Here is a 12,017-nt window from a genome sequence, read left to right as displayed (position 1 = left end):
TGGGCAGACACGATTTCCTAGGTGGAACAGGGATCAAATCCCTTAGAATGTTCACAGTGAGCACGCTCACTCCACACATACTTGGCAGCTGCCGTGCAACACGTTGCTTCCTCTAAAGGCAGGTGTCTTTCTCATTGTCTAATGACTCCCTTGGGTTTAACACATGGATTGGAACGGTGTGGACCTAATAGGAGCCCCAGGGGCTGGTCCGGAGTAAGTTGGGAAAAGCTCACTACACCCGGACTTCGATACAGAGACAGCAGAACTGTGGGTTCCAGCAATACTATTTTTGATATGCCACTTTTGAATGTTTGCAACCTGCATTCTGTGCACAGAACACATTCCAGTCCTTTTTTTTTTTTTTTTCTTTTTTTCTTTTTTCCGTTTCTGGTGCAAGTTAGGGGGAAGGGACACAAAAGCTGCTGTTCTCTGGGTGTGTTCCTAAGGTCTCCCTCCGATTCTCCTTAGTCATGGCAGGCTTCTTGGAGGAAGTGCTCAGAAACAAAAGTAAGAGCTGGCTTGACTAATGAGGCTGACATCCAGGGCCCCTTGCTGCCCACACCCGTGCGTGCCACCCTTCCCTGCATTTGACCTTTGTTCCTCTACTAACCTCCCTCCAAGCAGAACCAGGTTTGACCACCCGCCCTTTTCTGGTCAGGGGCCGGACGTGTCCCCTAGGTTCGTCATTCAAAGCTCTTTCGGCCAAACTGGTTCCCCGCGCCCCGCGCCGGGGGCTGGGGACCCGCCGAGCTGCCGCTGTTAGTCCTCCCGGCTGTGAATTACCTTCGGCGGCGGCGGCGGCGCGGCCCCGCCTCCCCTCGGCCGGCCGGCGGTTCAAGTGCAGGTTCGCAGCTGGGAGCGAAGAGGCGACACCCCTCGCTCGCGCACGGAGACCTGCTCCTCGGGCGGCTGCGGGCGGGGAGGGGACAGCGCTCGGCGCGGCGGCCAGCAGTCCGGCGAGGGAGCGTCGGAACCCCCCGCGGCGCGGATTGCCCGGCGTTAAGTTGAGGAGGCGTCCGAAGCGGGCTCCGGGCGGGGAGGCGGCGGCTGGAGTGGGGGCCCGGCCCCGCCGGGGTTAAGTCTCGCCTGCTCCCTGCTGCCCGGCTGGCGGCCCGCCGCCTTCAGTGAGAGGCCGGCGCCCCGCAAGGACCCTTCCCCCCCCCCCACCTCCGTCCCCCTCCCCGCCTGCGGGAGGGCGGACAGTGGGGGCTGCTGGGCAGGAAGCCCTCCACCCCCCCCAACTCCCCCCCCCCCGTCAGCCCCGCGCCCCGGGGGGGGGTGCCCAGAGTGAGAGGGGCCGAGATGGCCGATGAGATTGACTGGCTGGACTTGCCCGGCCGGTGGACCTACGGAGTTGACCGCGGTGGGAGAATCTTCTTCATCAAGTACGTTGGTCTCTCTCGTTTTGCCATTTTATGTTTTCTTTCGAGTTGTCCAACTTGGAAGGTGGCAGGGCGGGGGGCAGGCTGAGCGGTAGGGGGAAGCGATGGCTGGAAAGGCAGGCATGACTAATAAGTTTATCGCCGCCTGTTTGAATGTGTCTCCCGCCTTTTCCTCAATGGGTCAAGGTCCAGCTAAGGCTGGGCATGTCCTCCTCTGGAAAGGCAGGGCGCGGCAGGGCAGGTGCGGGCCTTTCCGGCTGGTCCCCATTCACGGGGGACGGGGGGGGGGGGCAGCGGGTGCCCGAAGAAGGATGATTGGACCCAGTGTCCAGTGGGCCCGTCATTCCTTTCAACCCCGTCCCCTGAAAGGGCCAGGGGTATGTTCTTTCTCTTGCCCCCTCCCCCACCATATTTTCCTACAGAACACTTGGGCTCAGAGACATCGCACCAGGAGACCCTGTCTCAGCCACCAGTTCCTGGCCGTCCCTCATCCCAGGACTCTGTGTTGCCAGGAAGACAGCCCCTCTCCCTTCCTGCTTCCTTTATGGGGCTGTGTGGTCAAGGGGAAGGAGAAGATGCCCACGGCGCATTTGGCATTCTTTAAGGAGAGGGAGCCTCTGCTGCTCTCAGTAATATATTAGTACCGTTATATTAATTTCATAAACCAAAATGGCTCTGGCATAATCTCATTATAACAGAGTGGCCTCGCTGGTGCGATTTTGGCCCGCTCCTGCTATAGTCGTTCTTTGCCAGGATAGAAATCTCCCGATAATGTAGCAAGTCTAGAAGCACAGCATTCTGAACTGTTACCCACACATGATGGGTTTTTTCTTCCTCAAGATAGCCACTCACAGAACATTAGAGCTGAAAGGGAGCCTTGGCTGCAACCCCCTCATTTTTCAGATGGGGAGGTGAGGTCTACAGAGAGGAAGGGTACTTGTTCCAGATAAAACCACTTGTTAATCAGAGCTCTGGCCAAGCCCGGTACCCGCTGACTTTAGAGCACTGCTTTCCCTCCAGCACCGAACTGGAGCCCAAGGAAGCCAGCGGATTTTCCCCTTGCTTCTCCGTTGCCACACTTGCTTTAGGCCTTTCTTCTGTAATTATCATCGCCATGATCATAATTGATGCTGTAATTAGATTATGTTAGAAATTAGCTCCACTGAAGTTCTCCATCCTGGGTCAGATTCTTAAATAACAGAACTTCACCGGTATTGAAACCGGAGTCCCTTTGGTCAGTGGTTTCAGACTTTTGAGTCCATGTAAATCACCCGAGGAATGGATGGAGAAAAGGCCGCTTCCCGAGCCCCGCCTCCAGAGATCCACATCTGGGGCGGGGCCTTCGCCTGTGTATTTCCAGGAGCTCCTCAGCTGAAGTGGTTAATTTGGCTGTCCTCGTCTTTCTTCCCAGACTCTTGCGTGCCTTCCAGCTTCTCTTGGCCTTTCACTCCGCGAACATTCGAGTAGCCACTGTTTGTGTGCCACACCGCGAGGCATTAGAGATTAAAAAAAAAAAAACAACAGTAAGATACAGGTTTTTCCTTGAAGGTGATAGGGAGAAAATGCAAATAAATACTTGGGAAATAATGGGATATATTCTCAAGGTATTTGCATGATGGTCTAGGAACACAAGAAAAAAAGAACTGACGTTCTTTGGGGAGCGGAGGGAGAACTTTCTGGAGGAGGAGACATTTGGGCTGATTCTGGAGCAGAGGACCAGGGTGAAAGGGGCCCTGACGCAGAGGCCTGTGGGAAGGAGGGCGCTGATGAGTGCCAGGGCACAGGTTGTCTAGAACACTCTGAGGGGGGGTCAGTGGAGATGGAGTGGAGGCTGCAGGGGTGCTGCAGAAGAGGGGGCAGGACCAATAAGAAGGGGCAGCTTTGGAGAGGCCTTGTGTGTTAGGCTAAGGGGTTTGAACTTGGTCCTGCAGGTGATAGGAAACCAAAGGAGATTTTTATTTTTATTATTTTTAAAATGTTTATTCACTTATTTGTGTGTTTGTTTTTAATTTTTTTATGTTTTTTATTTTTGAGAGAGAGAGAGAGAGAGTGCAAGCAGGGGAGGGGCAGAGAGAGAGGGAGACACAGAATCCGAAGCAGGCTCCAGGCTCTGAGCTGTCAGCACAGAGCCTGACGCGGGGCTCGAACCCACAAACTGTGAGATCGTGACCTGAGCCCAAGTCAGACGCTTAATTGACTGAGCCACCCAGGTGCCCCTTTATTTTTATTTATTTATTTTTTGTTTTATTTAAGTCATCTCGACACCAAACAGGACCCCGAGATCACGAGTCACACATTCTTACGACTGAGTCAGCTAGGCACCCCCCAAAGGAGATTTTTAAGAGGATTGACACACCTAGACCTGGGTTTTGGAAGGATCCCTCTGGCAGCTGTGTGGGCAGATGATGACTTAAAGGCTGAACAGGGGCGTAGGGGGAGAAACTTGGGGTTTGGAGAGCAGTCAGGGGTGACTGCTGAAGTCCAGGAGGCAGATGATGAGGCCTGGATTTAGGTGGTGAGGTTACAAGGAGGAGAGTTAGGAGAAATCTTTAGGAGGGTGTTCATTTATGGCCTGAATGTCGGGGAAGAGAGGGAAAAGGAAAAATCAAAGATGAATCTCAGAGGTTTTAACTTGAGTGTGACAGAGATGAGGCGTATGGGACAAGGAGCGGATTTTAGGGGGCGTATAGATTCAGGGGAAAGTATTGAATTTGAAGTCCCTGCGGGACCTTCAGGAGGTCATGTCTGACAGGCAAGTGGATGTACAGACAGCGGCCTGGGCTGGAGAGGAAGTCCTGGGAGTCGTTGCATAGGGGTGGAACCATCCAGAAATGTGTGACCAAGACGATGGGGGTACCCAGGCAGCACCAGTGTAGAAGGAAAGGATAGAGGAAGAGAGACCAGAGATTGCAGGATCATAGCGAGGGAAGGGCACTTCCCTAGCAGGAGGAGGAGAGAGATGGTAAGAGGAAGGAACAGTCAAGAGTGGAAAGGCCAAATGAGCTTAAAACTGGAAAGTGGCTAGAACTAAGGAGGTCTTTACTGACTTCTAAGAAAAGTGGGTTCAGGGGAGGACTGAGGACAGAAACCAGACTGCAAAGGATGGATGAGAGGGAGATCAGGAAGTGGGGACAGCTAGAGGGGACCAGTTTCCAAGAAGGATGCTGGGTCAGTAAGAAGAGGAACAAGCTGGGAGGGGAGGCGGAGGGTTCAGACCAGAAGACAAAGACCAGAGTGGGGCTAAGCAGACGATGACCTGAGAGGGAGAGAGAAGTGGAAGAGACAATCTTGTGATACTCAATAGAATAAAGTTCTGGAAAAAACAGGAGATGATGGGGACTATAACCCAGGCAGAGAGATTAGCCTTACGTGGAGGAAGGCCGCTTCTTCATGTAGAGACGAGTATTTTTTAACAAATTTTTTCAATGTTTATTTATTTTTGAGAGAGAGACAGATAGAGCGTGAGCGGGGGAGGGGCAGAGAGAGAGGGAGACACAGAATCTGAAGCAGGCTCCAGGCTCTGGGCTGTCAGCCCAGAGCCCGATGTGGGGCTCGAACCCGTGGACCATGAGATCATGCCCTGAGCTGCAGTCGGACGCTTAACTGGCTGAGTGAGCCACCCAGGTGCCCCTAGAGACAAGTATTAACGTGGGGATATGGGTGCTTTTGGGGGTGGCTGGGTGGGCGTATTGAGGAAGCTCCTGACTGATGGTTTCTAGTTTTTCTTGAAGTAAGTGATAAGATTGTCCATTGAGAACGGGGAAGGGGGAGGAAAGAAGAGGCTGGTGAGGGCATTGAGGTTGATGGGGAAGCTTTAGAACACTCTGCAAATGGCAACTGGCCGGGGCCCCTGAAGAAGATTCTAGGTGGCACTTAGGGACCAGCTAAGCGTGGGGACTGTGGGTTTGCAGTGACATCGGTCCTCCCAGTTTCACAGTTCTCTGTCAGCCCAAAGCCAGGGGTGGAGACAGCCTGTGACTGCATCGTTCTGGGCCAGGAGCTGGCAAGGGGAGTAGCAGAACGACAGGGGAAAGACGTTGAGATTGCGGGATTGTGTCCACCTCTGTGACCCTGGGATTGTCCATGATGTCCAGGACGCGTGGAGATGGTCGTCTGAGGGAATGATGTGAGAGGAGAAGAGGAATCGGGGCCAGAAGGTGTCCGGGTGGCTGAAGAGGAAGTGTAAGGGCGTGAGTTTCCCCGCACACTTAAAGTTCACACTGGCTGGCTTTCCTCTTCCTGGGCTTCCTCTCCCACTGCCTCCCGGCACCAAAGGCCACGACACAGGGCATCTCTGTGTGCGCACAACGGTTCGAGGGTCCTGGGGGCACCAGAACGGTGACTTTGTTTCTTGTCTCCTCATCAGACGGGTGAGTCCACTGGGAAATCCCGTCCTGTAGCAGGTGTCCAAACTTAGAGAAACATTAGTGGAGTCCAGTGAAAAAAGAAAGCATGTGTCCACACGAAGACTTAGGCATAGGTGTCCCTGGCAGCTTTGTTTGTAATGGCCCAACCTGAAAACAACCTGAATGTTCATCACCAGGTGAGTAGATGGACACCGTGGTATATTCTGTGATGGAATACTACTCGGTAATGAAGCGGAATCAACTATGAACACATGTTACCACGGAGAGGGAAGGGAGAGAGAGAGAGAAGAAAGGGAGAGAAGGAAGGAGAGAAGGAGGAAGAAAATAAGAAAGAAGTCAAAGAAGTCTAGCTTGCATGATTCCTTTATATACAATTCTAGAAACTCTAGAAAATGCAAACTAATCTATAGTAACAGGAAGCAAATTAGTTGTTGTTGGGGGGGCGGTGCAGGTGGAAAGAGCTGACAGCGTGGGAGAGAGGAATTATGAGGGGGCACAAAGGAAAATTGGGGGGTTCACATCTCGATTTTGGTGATAGTTTCACAGGTATATATACATGTCAACACTTTACACGGTACGCTTTATGTGCAGCATTGTAAATTGTATATCTTACTTCAATAAAACTTCGTAATGAGATTTGTTATATTAATTAAAGTATTAAGGATACTTTAACATCAGCGAGTAGAGTCCTGTCCTGGACCCCAAGACAGGCCCCACCCCAAAGCCTGGATGATGCAGGTGATACAGACTCCTCTCCTCCACGTGCCTGGGTTGGCCCAGAAAGTCAGGTGCCTCGTGTGGGTCACATCTGGCTCTGGAAAAATTAATATCATTTGGTTGGTGGGGGTGGAGAAATGTTGATGGGTTCATCTGCCTCCCAGTCTAGACCCAGCGGCTCTGTGGTCTTGGGGAGCCCAGCTTGCCGGGAGTGAGCGGTTAGAATCCTGGCTTCATCACTTATCGATCATAGGATTTGGGGCAAGTCCCTTAACCTCTCTGAACCTCAGGTTCATCATCTGTAAAATTCCTCATGTGAAGGACTGTTGTGAACGAAAATATTTAACATTGAGACACCCAAGGACTAGGGGTTCACCTAGCCTCCTCCTCTCGTATCCCTTGAGAAGCTGCCAGTTAAGTACCTTCGCCGTTCTCCCCAGAGGCTTCACCTGTCACCCCAAATGTCACCTCCTTAGCGCACCCTTCGTGCCGTTCCCCTTCCTTAATTTCGTCCCGGATAGCACTTCCTCCTCTGTGGTGGGATAACGCTCTCTATGCGTAGCTATAATAGGGATAGGGTATACTTCCTATTATATTACATTGCAACCATCTTTTTATATGTCTGTTTCCCCCGTGGGTGATAAATTCTTTGAGGTCAGGGTCAGATGTTATTTATGTCTGAATCCTCAGCATCTACTCAGTAAATGCTTTGTGCATGTGAATGAATGAATGGCTGTGTGGATTCATCTATCTCACGTGCCTGGGATCAGACCGTCAGTGTTGGTGTGAATTGGGAGAGGGATGTCCTACTCTGGGAAGCCTCTATTGTATCTGAGACTTTTTTTTTTATGGGTTTTTGTGGTTTTTTTGAGACAGAGAGAAACAGAGCACGAGCGGGGGAGGGGCAGAGAGAGAGGGAGACACAGAATCCGAAGCAGGCTCCGGGCTCTGAGCTGTCAGCACGGAGCCCGACGCGGGGCTCCAACCCAACAACCGTGAGATCGTGGCCTGAGCCAAAGTCGGACGCTTAACCGACTGAGCTACCCAGGCGCCCCAGTATCTGACACTTTCTTATTGGTTTTTTATTTTTTTTTGTAGCGATGAGGAAAAGTCAACCAGCTGGGTGCACCCTGGTACGGAATCACCGATCCAGAGTGGACACTCCTCCAGCCCAGGTAAGGAGCTTGGCTGTCCCCGCCTTTGCAATTGAGGAGGAAGCGATGGCTTGAGGCAGCATAACTGCCCTGACTTGGCTTCTGACTTTTTCTTTTCGGCACGGATGGATTCAGCTTAGCATTTGGACCACCTGGGGAGGGTGCAGGAGCCTTGATGCTCACCTTGAGGTCTTTCTGAGTTTCCAGCTCTGTAGTTAGCATATGGGACCGATCTTTGAGGACACAGATTTGACCCCTCTGTCATCCCCCTGCCCAGTCAGAAACTCCTCTCCACCTTCAGAGCTCCTGAGCTAGGCGTAATCCCAGCTCCTGGTGCTGTACCATAGAACCGTGTGCCATGATGGAAATGTTCTCTCTCTGAGCTGCCCAGCAGAGTCACCGTTAACCACAAATAGCTACTGAGCGATTGCAACGTGGTTAGTGTGGCTGAGGAAGTGAACTGTTAACGTTTGAATTCATTCAAATTTAAGTTGCCCCACATGGCTAGTAGGAATGCCTTCACACTGGGGTGGGGGTGGGGGTGGGGGGACATGAGAGAAAAGGGCGCGGGGCCCACACTGACTGCTTACTGTAGGGCAGACTCCAGTGCTAGCCCAGGCCAGTGGGAAGGTGAGGACACGTACAGGCGGAATTTCAGTCTAACCTGGGGAGGCAGAGACACCAAGAATGAGAAGGGCCGGGGTACTTCGAGTGAACAGGCAGTGTTCCTCTTCAGAATGCTGCCACAGACCCACCCTCGCTGGCCTTCTGGCCCTTCCGCTGACTGCACACCACGTGGTTCTAGGAGTCTGGGTCGCTCACGGGACACAGCCAGCACTGCGGGACACATTGGGTTAAGTAAGTGTTGGCCTGCCCAGAGCCTACTTTCTTTTAGATTCTGGGCTAGGATCATTGTGTTGTCAGGGCTGGAAGGGACTTCAGGGACCCTGGAACCCAACGCCTTCTTTCAAGGGTGGGAAGATCGAAGAACAGAGGGGAAGTACCTGGCTCGAGGCCGTTCAGCTGCACAAAGCCGTGCCAGGGTGAAATGCCTAAGTTCTAGAGGCAGAGAGGCCTGGGCTCCAATCTTGACTCTACTTTCTCTCAGGGTGGTCTTGAGCAAGGGGCTTAAATCTTCCGGGACTTGGCTCTTCTTCATTGGCAAAATAGGGATAGGACCGCGAACCTCCGAAGATGATAGCAAAGGCTACCCGGGAGAATCACCATCAATGAAGGTGACCGCTATCGCTGTGGTCACTGTTGTTACTTCTGACATGAAGTAAGGCCTCTTATCCCAAGATCGGGCTGTGTCCCTCTCCTGGGTTGCTGTTTTTGCTGCTCTCCGTGTTTAAAATTTGATTCCGTGTACCTCGCTATGGCCCTAGGTAGGACCAGAAGATGGATAAAAGCCTGTGAGCCAATTACTTCATTTTGGGCTGCAGCCAACTGGTTGTCCGAGGCTGGGAAGGGGTTAAGATGCCCCTGAAGCTTGCTGGGAGGGCAGCTGCCTCAGCGGGCACTCCGCCTGGACAGGAATATAAGCACTTCTTGGTGTTGCCCGGGCAGAGAGGGCAGTGTGGAGGGAAGTTGCTGGAAAAGGCAGGGGACAAAATCCACGCTGGCCTCTTTCCCAGGCACATCACAGTGGCAGGATTATTTATGATTCTGACCCAATGGGGATCCCTCTACTTGGGGAGACTGCCAACCCACGCCCTTCTGAATGGGAACGTCCTCCCACAGGGACAGAGGGGAACAAGTAGCATTTATGGAGCAGCACAGAGGAAAGAATGTCAGCTTTGGAGGCAGTCGAGACCAGACTCACATCCCAGACCAGACACTTCCTGTGTGACCTTAAGCAAGTTGATTAACCTCTCTGGGCCTCAGTTTCCTCGTCTATAAAAATGTTCAAGCCAATGCCTATTATATACTACTTTTGTGCAAATTAAATATGCTAACAGTGGTAAAATGTGTAGCTGAGAGGAAGGAAGCACTAAGTGGTAGCTGGTGTTATTATTTCTATGGACCAAGCCCTGGGAGGGGAGCTGGGTTCACTGGCTTCCCTGATACTTTGAAGCAGCAGCATCACCACCAACACTAACCATGGAAATCTAGACCCTTGAGAAATAGAGGTGAATAAAATGAATTATACAGACTGGGCCCACCACTCTATAGAACCCAGGTTCTGCTCTCCAGCAGCTTGTGCCCTGAGGCAGCTGATAATATGGCGGGAGAGATTCAGACCAAGACTGAATGGCTATGTTTTGTAAAACCTCATACACAAGGCAGGTGTTTGGCCTGACCAGACAGGTGGCAGTGATCATCTATCAAGAGCATCCACACATGTTTTACAATAGGTCAGCCACAGGGCTCTTGCACGCCCAAAAGGAACGATCTCCACCAGTGCCCTGCCTGTCTCCACCTTGGACAGTGGTTTCCCTTGAGTTTCTCAGAAGACCCTTCCTCTGCCTTGGGGTGGAGGAATCCTGTTTGTCAGGGAGGCAGGATGCTCTTTTGGGGGGATGGGTAGGATGAAACAGTACCTAATAGAACGCTCTTAAGAGATAGAGTGCTAATAGAGCCTCACTCTTAGGGGCTGCAGCCACCTGCAGGGAGTGCCTGGGCACCTCCAAGCCACGGTCACCTTCTGTATCTATTCAGGTTTTGCTCACTCTGTAAGCCTGTGATTCTCTGCTCTGAGCATTTCCATGGATATTTTTTTTTCAGAGGTGCTATTAAAAAATTTTTGTTCTAGATTAACCAGACAGAAAATCAACAGAGAAGAATTAATGACCTTAAATGGCCTTAAATGACATATTAGATCAAATGAATTTAATGGTTACAGACATAACGTTCCACCCCAGACCAGAAGATACGTTCTTCTCAAGGACACATGGAACATTTTCCAAAGTAGATCACATTTTAAGACACGAAACAAGTATCAGTAAATTTAAGAAGAATGAAATCATATCAAGCATCTTTTCAAACCACAATGGTATGAAACTAAAAGTCAATTACAAGAACACTGGAAAAATCACAAATATGTGGATGCTATATGCTACCGACCAACCAATGGGTCAACAAAGAAATCAAAGGAGGAATGAAAAAATACCTTGAGACAAATGAAAACAGAAATACAACATACCAAAATCTCTGGGATGCAGCAAAAACAGCTCCACGAGGAATGTTCATAGCAATATGGGTCTACCTCAGGAAACAAGAAAATCTCAAATAACCACACCAACTTTACACCTATATAGGAACTAGAAAAAGAACAAGAAGTGAAGCCCACAGTTAGTAGAAGGAAGGAAATAACAAATCTCTGGGTGGAGATAAATGAAATGGAGACTGGAAAAGACAATAAAAAAGATGAACTAAGAGCTGGCTCTTCGAAAAGATAAAATTGACATGCTTTTAGCTTGACTCACCAAGAAAAGGAGAGAGAGGGCTCAAGTAAATAAAATCAGAAGTGAAGGAGAAGTTACAACTGACACCACAGAAATACAAAGGATCATAAGACACTACTATGAACAATTATATGCTAGTAAATTACCCAACCTAGAAGAAATGGATACATTTCTAGAAACATGCCATCTTCTTTCTCAAGCTGAACCATGAAGAAATAGTAAGTGTGAATAGACCAATTACTGGTAAGGAAATGGAATCACTAATCAAAAACCTCCCAAGAAACAAAAGCTCAGGACCAAATGGCTTCATGGGTAAATTCTACCAAACATTCAAAGAAGATTTAATACCTATCTTTCTTGATCTTTTCTAAAAATTGAAGAGGAAGGAATGCTTCCAAACTCATTTTATGAGGCCAGCATTACCCTCATACCAAAACCTGACCAGGACACCAGGCAAAAATAAAATTATGGGCCAATATTCTTGATGAACATAATTGCAAAAATTCTCAACAAAATATTAGCAAACCGCCTTTGACAATACATTAATAGGATTTACCATGATTCAATACATTCAATACATTTACCATGATTGAATGGTATTTATTTCAGGGATGCCCAGAAATAAACCTATGCATATATGGTCAATTAATTTATGACAAATGAGGCAAGAATATGGAATGGAGAAAGGACAGTCTCTCTAAATTTTTTTTTAAAGTTTATTTATTTATTTTGAGAGAGAGAGCAACTGGGGGGGGGGGAGTGCAGAGAGAGAGGGAGAGAGAGAAAATCCCAAGCAGGCTCTGCACTGCCACTGCAGAGCCCGATGCAGGGCTCGAACTCATGAGCCATGAAATCATGACCTGAGCTGAAGTCAAGAGTTGGATGCTTAACTGACTGAGCCACCCAGGTGCCCCAGGACAGTCTCTTTAAATGGTGTTGGGAAAACGGGACAGCTATATGCAAAAGAATGAAACTAGACCACTATTTTACATA

Source organism: Panthera tigris, chromosome F3, assembly GCF_018350195.1.
Source record: "Panthera tigris isolate Pti1 chromosome F3, P.tigris_Pti1_mat1.1, whole genome shotgun sequence".
Taxonomy (NCBI): domain Eukaryota; kingdom Metazoa; phylum Chordata; class Mammalia; order Carnivora; family Felidae; genus Panthera; species Panthera tigris.
Note: the sequence above shows the minus strand (reverse complement) of the source record.